General features: G+C 59.2%; 1 long non-coding RNA gene across 1 annotated transcript in view; it reads left to right on the top strand.

Annotated features, from left to right (window-relative positions):
* The window catches only part of LOC108178574 (uncharacterized), a 6171-nt gene extending 2546 nt beyond the window's left edge, over window positions 1-3625 (top strand). The window contains exons 2-4 of the long non-coding RNA XR_001795333.3: window positions 248-502; window positions 2324-2589; window positions 3229-3625. This is a non-coding gene — a long non-coding RNA (uncharacterized lncRNA). The remainder of the gene's footprint in view (window positions 1-247; window positions 503-2323; window positions 2590-3228) is intronic.
* The last annotated feature ends 9391 nt before the right edge of the window (window positions 3626-13016 follow it).

The following is a 13016-nucleotide window of genomic DNA, read 5'->3' as shown; positions in this document are numbered from 1 at the left end:
ATGCAAGCCTGGAGCCCAGGGGCTGCTGGTCAGAGAGCCTTCCTGGCTCCCAGCAGCTCTCACTCATTGGCTCCCAGCATGATCTAATCGTTTCTGGCCCTGCTGCCAGCTCCTTGTCCCAGCCGCCCCGGGCCGGCGGACACAGCCACACGCAGCTCCACCCCCGCAGTGGTCTCAGGTGTGGTCCCAGGCCAGCAGCAGCAGCAGCAGCGTTACCTGGAAACTTACTGCAAATACACCTTCTCAGGCCCCACCTGAGACGCATGGAGCCCAAAGCCAGGCGGTGGGGCCCAGCCCAGCCCTGGCGACTTCAGCAGACTCTCCGTGTTTCGGACACACCCCGAATTTGAGGATCCCTGTACTGCACGGCCTGCGTGTCCTCATCCGTACTTCAGAGAAAGTAGCGCTTGATCACAAGGTTGCGCCCAACGCGAGCCTCCCACGTGCTGGGTGTAACCCTGTGCCAGGCATCGCTTTGAGCTCTTTGCAAGGAGGAACTCAGGTAATGTCACAGCAACCACACGAGAGCAGAACTCCTATTGGCGCCTTTCCACAGATGGGAAAACGGGCCCAGGCACAGAGAAGGGGAGAGACCCAGCCAGGGTCACACAGCCAGCGAGAGGCAGCGCTCAGGGATCCAAGCTCTTTCTGGCTGAACGGCGGAAAGCCCCACCCTGGGGATGAGCTGATGGCCGTGAGCTCTGCCTCACCTGAGAGGAGACTGCACGTTCGTTGTGTAGACGTGCGTGAGATCCACTGCCTTGTCATGCTCGGCGAGCCAGCCGGCTCCAAAGGTGGCCTGGGGGCCTGGAACCCTGGCCGCCGAGAGTCCGGCAGCCACTCTGGTCTTCTGGAGGTATCCCAGATTTTTCCTGGGAAGAGCCTCACCCCGATAGACATCAAACCTAGAATCCTGGTTTGACCATGCAGGGGCCGTGTGACCTTGGGCAAGTCGCCTCACCCCTCTGAGTGTCTTTTTCCTCTCCTGTGAAGTGACGGGGGACAGTCCTGCTCTGCAGGGTGCCTGTGAGGCTTGGTGGCCACGACATCTGCAGCCAGCCCAGAGCGTGGCAGGGACTGGCCACCCCTAACTGCTCACCCACTGCTCTGTCTTCCTGCTCCCTGCTGCTGCCTCGGTTGAGAGAAGAAATAACTTTCCCAAGGGAGCAAATGCATTTATCCTCCTGCCTCCCGGCTCTTGTCCTGATCTAGAAAGAGCCGCACCAGCCTAGGATCTGGAGATTAAACGGTGAACCTGCTGCGTCCAGGGCGGGAGCTAGCCTGGGTGGGAAGGCGTCCCCCCTGCTTCCCTGCAGCCATCCCCAAGGGCCGGGCCCCGCCTCTGCAATCAGGAGCGCATCCGCCAGGCAAGACCAGCACTGCCCAGGACGCCTGCAGCTCATTAGCGGCTGCTCCCCACGGCCCACCTGCTTGGTGGGAATGACCCCAGACAGGGCTGCAGAGCACAGAGCAAACGCAGACCTGGCCACCAGGGGAGGTGGCCACCGTGGGGGGGGGGGGGTGGCGGGGGCTCCGAGTGGCCTCTGGGGAGCGCTGCAGAGCAGAGGAGACTGAAGAAAGCCCTGGCCCGGCCCAGGCCCAGTGCAGCACCCTCTCGCCTCTCTGCAAACCTCTGGGGCTCAGTTTCCCAGTGTGTGCACCATCAGCACACACTGAGGGCCTTCCAGCCCTGACGTCCCGGGACCCCGGCGCCACCCAGAGGTCTAGCTCAGGGCTGGCAGAGAGATGGCCGAGGGCTGGAGGATAGCTCCGGGCTGGGGAGCTGGGAGTCCTCCCCGAGGCCTGGAGACCAGAGGGGAGCTAGGAGGGCGAGACCAGAAAGTAACTTGGCAACCAGGAACACCCCACCCCCACTCCACCTTCCAGACATGGCCACAGGGGGCCTCTCTGGACACCTCCCTCCCGGGGTGGGGGGGGCAGCATTCTCGCCTTAGCCAGGTTCCCAAGGCTCCTGCAGAGCTGGACAGCTGTGTATGTAGCCAGGGAGACAGCCTCTGGGTTCCTACGCCTCTCCCAAGGCGACTTTATTACTGGGATTTCTAAGAAAAGCCCAGACAGGGGTGGGGACCTGCCCAGGGTCACCCGGCCAGGCAGGCTGAGAGAGCCCTGGCTTCCAGACCACTGTCAATTAAACAGTTCAGCACGTTCAGATCTATTTAAAAATGACACACCTGTAGAAAACACTGCTAGGCAAGAGTGCACAGAAATACACCTCCCGAGACACCTCCCCCACTCTCCCTTGCCTAGGCCACCTTCCCCCACGCCCAGCCATAATCAATATCTCGCCTCCTTTTGCCAACAGCTGTTCCCTGAGGAACAAGCCTTGACAGCAGATTCTGGAAGACTGCCGCAGACCGGATTCTGGGAGGCCCTGGCGTCTCTTCCGGAACAGCAGAGCTTCCGCCCGAATGGAACTGTTTAAGTGCAGGACAAGGTGGGAAATGCTTCCAGCCGCAATCCACGGACGGCAGCTGCCCGCAGGGTCCTGGGACTGGCTGTGTGACCTCGGGCCAGTCCCTGCCCCTCTCTGAGCCTTGGTTCCATCAGCTGGATAGTGGTGATGTGCAGGTAATGGAGCCACTTCCACCCTGCCTGGGTCAGACTGGGCAAGAACCATGCCTTCCCTTCCTCGGTCAGCCCCAGGACTCAGTCAGAGGTCAGGGTTCAAGCCCGAGGCCGCCCCTCGCTAGCTGTGTGAATGACCATGGGCAGGGCGCTGCACACCCTGAACTCCTGCTCCCCAGAAAAGACACAGATCAGGGGTTCACCCCAGGGCCAGAGTGTACCCTCTGCCTGGCTCCCTCCCAGCTCCCAGGCCTGTAGGTGGAGCCACTGCCTACCCCAGCTGCTCACATAGCCCTGGGAGGCGGGGGGCGGGGTGCATGGCCCGCAGCCCAGCCTGGGGTTGGGGGGAACCTCGGGACCCATGACATCACGGAGAGCAGTTTCCAGGCCGGACACCCGGGGCTGGGGCCACTCTGGAGCGCAGCACTGCCCTTTTCCCTTTCCTTCACTTTCTGTTTTGGCTGTGGCCTGGACACGAAAGCTGTTGGACACCGCAGGCCGAGGAAAGGCTGCGTTCAGAAATGGACTCTGGTTTCAGAGCCCAACCTGGAAGTCAGACTCCTGCCTCCTGGGCCTACCTGGAGCCCAGGCCAGGCACCTCGGGGTCAGGGGAGGTAGCGGACAGCCTCTCCTTCCCACGAGGGCTCTCCAGACCTCAGCTGGACATCCAGGAAGCAGACACCGTGCACCCACAAGAAGCAGACGCAGGGGGCCAGCATGGCAGTGCAGCAGCGGTTAAGCCGCCTGTCGCCAACATCTCAGCTGCTCTACTTCTGGCCCAGCTCCCTGCTAATGCCCCTGGGAAGGCAGCGGAAGATGGCCCAAGTGCTGGGGCCCCTGCACCCAAGTGGGAGACCTGGATGGAGTCCCAGGCCCCAGCCATTGTGGCCATTTGGGGAGTGAACCAACAGATGGAAGATTCTCTCTCTCTCTCCCTCCCCCCTCCCCCTCCTCCTCCCCCTCCCCCTCTCCCTCTCCCTCTCTCTGTAACTCTGCCTTTCAAATAAACAAATAAATCTTTTTTGAAAAGAAGAAGAAACACAGTGCTAGCCCTGCCCTGCAGGGAGCCGAACGGGCAGAAGCCCCTGGGCGGGGGGGCAACGATAGCATCAGGAAGGCATCTTCGTGTGCTTTCTGTTGCTCTGACGAAATACCCGAGGCAGGGTGCCTGATGAAGAAAACAGGGTCATTGAACTCTGAAATCCAAGCACACGGCGCGGGCATCCGCCTGGCCTCGTGCTGGGCCATGTCGTCTAGGCAGAGAAGCGGAGGACAAGCAGGCCTGGCAGAAGGAGCGCAGGTGCAGGACGCAGAGGAGAGGCTGATCTCCGTGGGCGCCACGGGCCCCCAGACCCAAAGCAGCATCGAGAGAACCTCCCCAGTGTCTGGAGAAGGACATCACCCCTTCACAAGGGTGGGGTTAGGTGGCCACGTGACCTCTGCACCTGCCACCAGGCCCCGCCTCCCAGGACTGTCACAGCAGGGCTCCAGCTGCCAGCAAGGGAGCCACTGGGGGACACAGCGAATGCGAACCAGAGCGGGAGGGAGACGCAGGGTGGCAGAGGTGGGAAAGCCAGGGCATGCGGGGTGGGGCCTGTTTGCATTTCCAATACAGTGGGCAGGGAGGCTGCGGCAGTGAGAAGGGGCCTTTGAGAGGATGCATGAGGAGGTGAGGAGGTGAGGAGGTGAGGAGGAGGCCGTGCGCTCAGCTGGGGGACAAGAGGACGCCAGCTATGGTGGCACCAGGGTACACCCCGGAAGTGGGCCTCCTGCACCTTTAAAGCCCTTGGCTCCACTCTGGGCACAGGCAGGCTTCAGGTGGCCCAGGGCGTGGTTACAGGTGGTACAGATTCAGCTGACCAGAGAGTGGGCAGCCTGGCTGCTGACCAGAGCAGGCTGGGCGGCGGGGGCCTGGGCACCAGCTCTCCCGCCCCTGGCTGGTCCTGTGACGTTAGGTAAAGCTCTGCCCCTCTGGGCCTCAGTTTCCCTCTCTGTAAAATAAAAGAACTGCAGATTGCCGGAGGGGAAAGGAGTAGGAGACATGAGCGGTGCTAGGTCTGGGCTTCCTTACAGTGTGGCTCACACGTTCTGGAATCGGATTGTGGTGCTAAATGTATATCTCTGTGAGCTTCATCAGCATCAACTTCTTTTCCAAGGCGGTTGGTTGCACGAGATGACCTCCGAAGTGAGGAACGCCAGCTTTGGAGTGTGCCTGCCACGCCCACCCACCCTCGTGTGGCATCTCACACCCAGTGCCCGCCGGCACTGCAGCCATGCATCCGCGAGTCCAACCTCAGCACCTAAGTCAGGCCCAGAGGCAGGCTAGCGGCCGTGGAGGAGAATGGCAGGCAGGCAGCCCCTCCCCCGGGGGCTCGGAGTCCATGGGGGAAACTGGAGGTGTACAGGGTGCGCGAGAGGCTCGCTCTTTAGGACCCAGTCCTTTCCCTGCCTTGCTGCGCACAGGAAGGGACCACAGAGTCCACAGGTGGGCACCCAGCTCCGCCCAGAGGCTGCTGGTTCACTCATGCGCACTGCAGGGCCTTGCTGATGGGGAGACAGCTGCGGGCCCACCCATCAGGCCCGGCCTGCCCCCGGGAGCGGCCAGGCTTTGAAACAACCAGACACACAGTGGAGCGTGATTCCATCATTGCTGCTGTGCGTGGCAGTTTGAACGGCTTAACCAGGGCACAAAGGGCCTAAGTGCCTGTAGGGGAGAGCCAGAGTGGATGTGGGGTGCAGGCCAGGGAAGGCTGTGACCTACAGGTCCTGGGTGGGGCCGGGGAGGGGGTGGGCATGGGCGCTGGCTGTGGCCCCTCTCTTAAAGTATCCCAGTTGGGACAATAGGCCACACAGCCACGCCACTCAGAGGCCACGCGCAGGTGAAAGTCGGGTCCCGGCTCCTTCGGGCCCAGCCTCCAGCCTGCTGATCGGCACGTGTAGCCCGGGCAGCCACAGCAGCTCCTCGGGCAGACGCTGTCCCTGTATGGCAGCCACTACCCGTGCCCACCTCAGCCCTCTGCCCCGGTGCCAGCTGCCCCACTGCAGTGTCTTGAGGTGCGAGCTTTTCCACTGTGCACAGGCCAAGCGCGGTTCTTGGCTCCAGGGCTGGTGAGCCGGTTTCAGGCCGTCCCCGCCCTCGGCTGCTCCCTGAGGACCCGCTCCGGGCCTCAGCCAGGCCAGGGCCTCAAGCTCTTTCCACTCTTGTTTTTCATTTTCGGCTCTCTTTTCCTCTCCTTGTGGCGCGCTCCCTCGCCTGGGCCCCTCTCTCTCTCTCTCTCTCTCTCTCTGCTCCAGTGTAGCTGGCACTATGAGTGTGTGCTTTATAACAGAGTGGGATCCAGCCCTTGCTCTGTCACCTGCAAGCCGTGGAGCCCAGGCAGAGGGAGCCCCTGTGCCTCGGTTCCCCAGCTGAGGCAGCAGTGACTTTCCCGCCTCCCACTTCTCTGGGTGGGTGCCCGCAGAGATGCTTAGCACGTGCCTGCCTTCTGCCCGACCTTCCTGACCCTTTGCCATCCTGCTCACTTCCACACAAGAAACAGAAGTCCCTCCCCTGAACCAGCCGCCAGCTCCCGCAGGCCCGGCCTCCTGGCTAGCCCCGTGGCGGAGGCGTGCCTGCGTGTCTTGGCTGCCCTCTCTGCCGTGGGGCTCCCCTGGGGGACGTGGGAGGCGCCTTCGAAATGGGGACTCAGGCGCCAGAGTTTTTGTTTTTCACCAAGTGGAGGACAGGAGAGGCAAGCTCTCAACACCACCCATGCCTCATACCCTGCACCTCCCAGCCTCCCAGCCAGTGCTAGTGGCCTTGACCCCAGCTGGAACCCACACTGCCCTGCCCGGTGCTTAGACCTGATGGAGGCGGAGACAGCAGGTGCAGGTGCTCACTGCCAGAACGTGTTCAGAGAGATGCCTGCCGTGTGCCATTTCTTAAAAGACCAAGTGAAACAGCTTGCCTGGGTCAGGGTGCACCTGCAGTGTGCAGGGTGGCAAGACTCTTCCCTCTGCCACACCACCTGTCCTATGGCTATGGCTATGTGGACCCTGCTCTAAATCAATTCCTGAATGTGCCTTACAGGTCACGGGGTAAATAAGCACATCTGTTTGTTATAATAAACTGATATTAACAGGAGTGCCAAGACAATCCAATGGAGAAAAAGTTGTCTTCTTAACAGATGATGCCAGGACAGTTGGATATTCACGTGCAAAAGAATGAAGTGGGACCCTTACCTCACGCCATACACAAAGGGAACTCAATGTGGAGCCCAGACCTGAAGGTAGCAGCTCCCATTACTTAAATGTTAATCTCTGTGATTTTGTTTAGAAAATGGTTTCTTTGATACAATGCTGGAAGCACAAGACACCACATTAAAAAAAGAAAAAGAAATCAAATTTTTTTCAGAATTTAAAACTTGGTGCTTCAAAGGACCCAGGCAGGAGAGTGAAAACACAGCCCACAGAATGGAAGAGAGTATTTGCAGATCAAGTATCCTGTAGGAGTCTGGAATCATACTATACTAACCACAATGCAAAAAGAACTCCGAACTCAGTGAGACAAGAGCAAACACCTCAGTTCTTTTAATGGGCAAAGGTTGGACCAGACATTTCCCCGGAGAAGATCTACCAATGGCTGAAGGATGCCCAGCATCAGCAGTCATGGGGAGAGGCAGTCAGAGCCACAGTGAGTGCCCCTGCACGCCTCCCACAAAGGCTAGCGTACACAAGACAAGGAACATCACAAGTCTTGTCAAGAACGTGGAGGACCTGAGGCCTTCCTGCACTGCAGGTAGAAATGGCCAGTGGCACAGCCACTGCGGAAAACGTCCCGGAATGAGCTACCACGTGATCTGGAAATGCCAGTCCTAGGTGCATGCATGCACCAGAGAACAGAAGGCACATTTTTCATACAAATGCTTGCATGTAGATGCCCCCAGCAGTTATCTACAACAGCCAAAACATGGAAACTACCCATGTGTCCCTCAAACCCGGAATATATCAACAAAACGCAGTATGTCCATACAACAGAATATATCCAGCACTAAAGAGAAATGAAGTGTTGACCCCTGTGACGTCATGGATGGACTTGAAAATGAACCTGAAATGTCCAGAATAGGAAAATCCATAGTTTTTTTTTTTTTTTTTAAGGTAATTAAGGTAATTAGCAGTTTCCCGGGGCTGGAGTGGTGGATGGAGCGGGAGAATGACTGCTAATGAGTGTGGGGCTTCTTTTGGGGTAGAAGGACGGAAATGCTCTAATTAGAAAGCAGTGGCGCAGGGCTGGCACTGTGGTGTAGCGGGTAAAGCTGCCCCCTGCAGTGCTGGCATCCCATGTGTGGCTGGTTCAAGTCCTGGCTGCTCCACTTCTGATCCAGCTCCCTGCTAAATGCACCTGGGAAAGCAGTAGAAGATGGCCCAAAGACTTGGGCCCCTGCACCCACATGGGAGACCCAGAGGAAGCTCCTGGCTCCTGGCTTCGGATTGACACAGCTCTGGCCATTGCAGCCAACTGGGGAGTGAATCAACGGATGGAAGACTTTCTCTCTCTCTCTGCCTCTCCTTTCTGTGTAACTCTGAATTTCAAATAAATAAATAAATCTTAAAAAAAAAAAAAAAAGAAAGAAAGGAAAGCAGTGACAGTTGTACAACTTCATGCATAAGCAAAGTAAATGCTGAACCGTGTACTTCCAACAGGCAACAGGTGATCTGTGAATTATCCCTCCAGTGGCTGCACAGATCTGGAAGGGATTTTGCCTAACATTGAGTCCAGTGTCCCCCACTTGTCTCACACACACAGCTCCCTGCTGGAGACAGGGAAGTGACAGCCCAGAGGGACAGGGCCACACAGCAAGCTTGGGACTGCACAGGGACCCCCTTGTCCTCTGCCTGGGTTGTCAGCTCCTGGAAACCAGGAACCTTTGTGTACTTTGCATGTCCTGTCCCAGTAGCCCCGGGCTCAGCTCGTGGCAGAGAATGGTCAGGACTGCTCCAAACCAGGAGGATAAACAGGGACATGGTGCCGATGAGCCTGGGGACAGGGACTCTGATGGCCTCCACACCTCCTTCTCGGCCTACTTCCTCCTCCTGTTCTCCTCACACGGCAGGGTTCATGCACTGGCCTCTGGGTCACACTCTGAGCTTGTATTCAAGCGGGGCGTCATCTGCTTGCTCTTAGAACCCATTCTTCCTGGACCAGTGATGACGCTGGCAAGGTGGACGGCCGGTGTCAGGTACTGGGCTCTGTGCCTGGGTGGTGGCTGGCAGGGAGGGGTGCTCCTGCCATCAGAAGTGGGAGGGAGGCTGGGCAGGCAAGACCCCAGCTGCCCTGGCCCACTGGGACTCGGGCCATTGTGGGGATGACCCACCAGCTGGGGAAGAAGGCAGCCACGGGGCCGGCAGCGGAGAGACCTGGGGCTCCATATCCAGCTTTATCTGAGCGCAGGAGCAGAGGGCGGGCTCCGAGCCTCCCCCAGGCTAGGGGTTGTGCTGTTGATGCCTTGTTGATGCCCACCCTCAGGCGGGGCTGGGGGTTCTGAAGAAATGCCTCAGACAATGGGGGCTCCACAGGGTCCAAGGGCCTGCCCCAGGGTTGAGGGGTGCCGGTAAGAGGGACCACTGGGACAGGACTGGATGCCTGGGAGTTCTGGCTCAGCCCAGGGCTGCCCAACCTGCTGAGTGACCTGGGCCTGGTGACCTCCTGCCCCTTCTGAGCTCAGTGGCCCCTGAGTGACTGCTCATGGAAGCTTGCAATGACATCAGCAGTGTCACCGCCCGATGTGACCCATCTTCCTACCTTTATTGTTGTTGTTTTTTTTTTTGTTTGTTTTCTTTTTGACAGGCAATGACATCAGCAGCGTCACCGCCTGAAGTGACCCATCTTTCTACCTTTGTACCTTTGTTTTTTTTGTTTGTTTGTTTTCTTTTTGACAGGCAGAGTGCACAGTGAGAGAGAGAGAGAGACAGAGAGAAAGGTCTTCCTTTTGCCATTGGTTCACCCTCCAATCGCTGCGGCTGGCGCACCACGCTGATCCGATGGCAGGAGCCAGGTACTTACCCTGGTTTCCCATGGGGTGCAGGGCCCAAGCACTTGGGCCATCCTCCACTGCACTCCCTGGCCACAGCAGAGAGCTGGCCTGGAAGAGGGGCAACTGGGACAGAATCCGGTGCCCCGACTGGGACTAGAACCCGGTGTGCCGGCGCTGCAAGGCGGAGGATTAGCCTAGTGAGCCGCAGCGCCGGCTCATCTTCCTACTTTGTAAAGAGAGCCTCCAACCCTGGCTGCACAGTGGGGCACCTGCTCTTTGCCAGGCCCTGTGCTGGGCCCGGGGGGCTCACAGATTTCTCGGACCCAGCTCTGACCTTGAGGTTCTTCCAGCCTGGCTGGATGAATCCACGCAGCCACTGAACATGGGAAGCTGTCTCTCCGACTCTGTGTGACCTTGGGCAAGTCACCCCCCCCCCCCTGCCCAGTGCCTTTTCACCCTCATCTGTAAAGGAAGGAGTTAAACAGGAGGAAGACAGCCTGTGGCCAGGCCCACAGCCCCAAAGCGGTAGATGGGCAGCCCATCCCCCACCTGTCGGCTCAGAGTCCAGTGACATCATCCCCAATCCTCTCCCGTTTCCTGGCAACTGGGGTGCTGGCCGAGGCTCCCCAGGGGCCCAGGCCGTCTGGATTTCCTTGCACATAGCTGTATCTCGTGCACATTTTCACAATTAACTTGTCAGCTTGGGTTAAGTGTTGTCTGCTGATGCCTGTCAACCTCTCTCTGCTCCCCACGTTCTCCACCTAGAGTGAATGAGTGACAAAGTCCTGCCCCTTCCCTTGGTGCCAAGGACAGAGGCTAGGCGGGGAGTGGGAAGCAGGAGGGAGGCCTGGGTTGCTGTGCAGGCTTGGGCAAGTCACGTCCCTCTCTGGGCCCAGGTCTCCCTTCTCACCCTCCCTGCCTGCCAAGACAGCTGCCAGCAAGAAATGAGGCTGTGGCCGTGGCAAGGCTGCAAAACCACAAAACCACAAAGCTCAGCCTGGGGTCCAGGATGGTCAACAGGATGAGCAGACAGACCCCGAGAGGGACGTTGCTGAACCCACCAGGTAGACAGCAAGGCTCTTCCCAACAAAGCCTGGCCCTGAGGAAGCGCAGGAGAGGCCCCAGGCATGGAGTGGCTTCGTGGCTGGCATCAGTGGCCAGTGGCTTCCTCTCCACCAGGGGCTTGTGCCACTCCTGCTATTACCCCAGATTTTTCCTCCCAGGTTCCTGAGGACTCCCTCTAAGCCCCACCCTTCCCACCCAGCCCCATATCTTCCCCAGACTCCGTTCCCACCCCTGGCCCAGGCCCCTCCACTCCTGAGACCTCCCCCACGGCTCTGCTGGCAAAGCCTGGGCTCTGAGCCCAGTGCTCAAGGAAGGCGACCACGCGAGGGCCCTGTCCTCCCCGTCATCACTGTCCATGCCAGCAGCACGGAGCCACCCACTCATGCTCTCCCGAAGGGACCCTCCTCCCTTCCGCCTTCGCTGTGTGCTCCCCTGCTGGGGCGCCCTCTCCCAGCCCGGCCACCTGACAGCTCCCCTCCCACCTGCACATTATTTATGTAGACACCAGTGCCGAGCACAGATGAGCTTTCCATCTGGAACGGTTTATGTACCTGGCAGAAAAGGAACGGACCTCTATCAAGGACCCGTTGCGAGCCCAGCATTTCACATACATCATCTCCTCTGTAAGCCCCGGAACAGCCCCGGGCAATAAATCTCACGCCTCCTATTTTCCAGATGAGAACACTGAGGCCCCGAGACAGGAAGTGTCTTTTGCAAGGCTACACGGGGATGGGGCTTGGTTGAACACCACCCTCCCCCGCCGCCAAATCTGTGATGGCCGCGCCTGCTGCCAACACTCCCTAAGAGGAAGCTGCTTCGCTGGTGCCAGGGACTGCAGCGTTTCACCCAAGGCTGTGTGATGGAAGAGGGGACCCCAGGCAGAGCCAGGGCCACAGGTCTCTGCTGTAGAGGGGGCAGGGTGCTGCCCCAGCCACAGCCACCCCATCCTGCAGGGAATGAGCTCCTGTTCCTGGGCTGTGCAAGCAGAGCCTGCGTAAGGAAGCTTCACCGGGCCATCAGGCAACTCTGGGGCAACCGCTGTTGGCCTGGCCCTGGCGTGGCGCTGGGAGTACAGCAGGGCACAAGACAAAGCCTGCGCAGACCCCCTGCCGCTCCCGGGTCCCTGGAGATGTTGTGGGGCTTCTGGAGGCAGGAGCATCAGGACCACGAGAACAGGCAGTCCAGCTCTGAGATTCGAAGATGCTGAAACGATGCTGGGCAAAGAATCACAAATGTTGCATGGCTCACCGTTTGAGTGTCACTCAACAAGCCATCGATGACAAGTCGCTCCCTTCTCTCAGCCTTGGTTGCTCCATGGGTACAATGGGGGCCCCGGGCCTGGGGTTTCCTGCCCTGTGTGTGCAGAGGAAGGGAAGTGGATCAGAACCCCCATCCCCCGGGAGCAAACACCCTGACCTGTGTGCACACCAGGGCTGCCAAAGTCTGTCCCCAGTGGCCCACGCTTCCTCTCCCTCCTCTTCTAGGGATGGCTGCTATCCCCAGGCCTCCCCAGCGCCCCCTCCTCATGGAGTTAACAGTTGATCTGAGGGAGGTCACGTGCCCTGGCACTACACACACTGTGCACTGCCCCAAGATATCATGGGCACCCACCTGCCTGGGATCCCTAATCAGGGCTCTTGGTGGCCACCTCCCAGGGGGAGTGCGTGGGCTCCAAGAGGGCAGGGAGAAGCAGAAACACGTGGCGGAGAGCACATGGTTCCTGCCATCCCTCCAGGCCCTCTTGTTTTGCCAGAATGAGCGGGCAGGCTCTCTGGGTGTGAGGTGGCTAGGTTGGCTTTCTCTCCTGGAGCTGAAAGACACCCGAGAATTCTCTCCCTAGCAGCTACCATGGCGGTTAAACGATCAGGAGCTGCAAATGGCCTTTCTGAATGCCGCCTGGGCAGATGGGACAGGGTAGCACCTGGTTCTGCACCCAGGGAAGAAGCCTGGCCCTGGCCCCCATGGGGTCACTGAGGGGCCGTGGGCAGAGGCTCCTCCCAGGGTCCCTGGGACATCTCAGGACAGCCCGTCTCACTCCTGGGCATGCAGAACCTGCCTGGCACCCAGGAGGTGTCTGGCCATTCCATGTGACTTCTTTCCTAGTAACCCTGGCCTGGGAGTGGTTTAGTGCTGTCCCATTTTACAGATGATGAAATCAAGGCTGGCAGAAGCTGAATGCTGGCTGGGGTAGGGTGCAGAGGGGAGAGAGGGAAGTGAATGGAGAACCAGGCCTAAGGGACATGCCCTCTGCATCCCAAGGCAGGGGAATGCCCCCCCCCCAGTTCATGTATGAACACACCCGTGCTTCCATGCACACAGTGAGACACACAGCTCCCAAGCATGCCACACCAG

This window comes from Oryctolagus cuniculus, chromosome 1 (genome assembly GCF_964237555.1).
Source record: "Oryctolagus cuniculus chromosome 1, mOryCun1.1, whole genome shotgun sequence".
Lineage (NCBI taxonomy): Eukaryota > Metazoa > Chordata > Mammalia > Lagomorpha > Leporidae > Oryctolagus > Oryctolagus cuniculus.
Note: the sequence above shows the minus strand (reverse complement) of the source record. Positions and strands in the feature narration are given on the sequence as shown.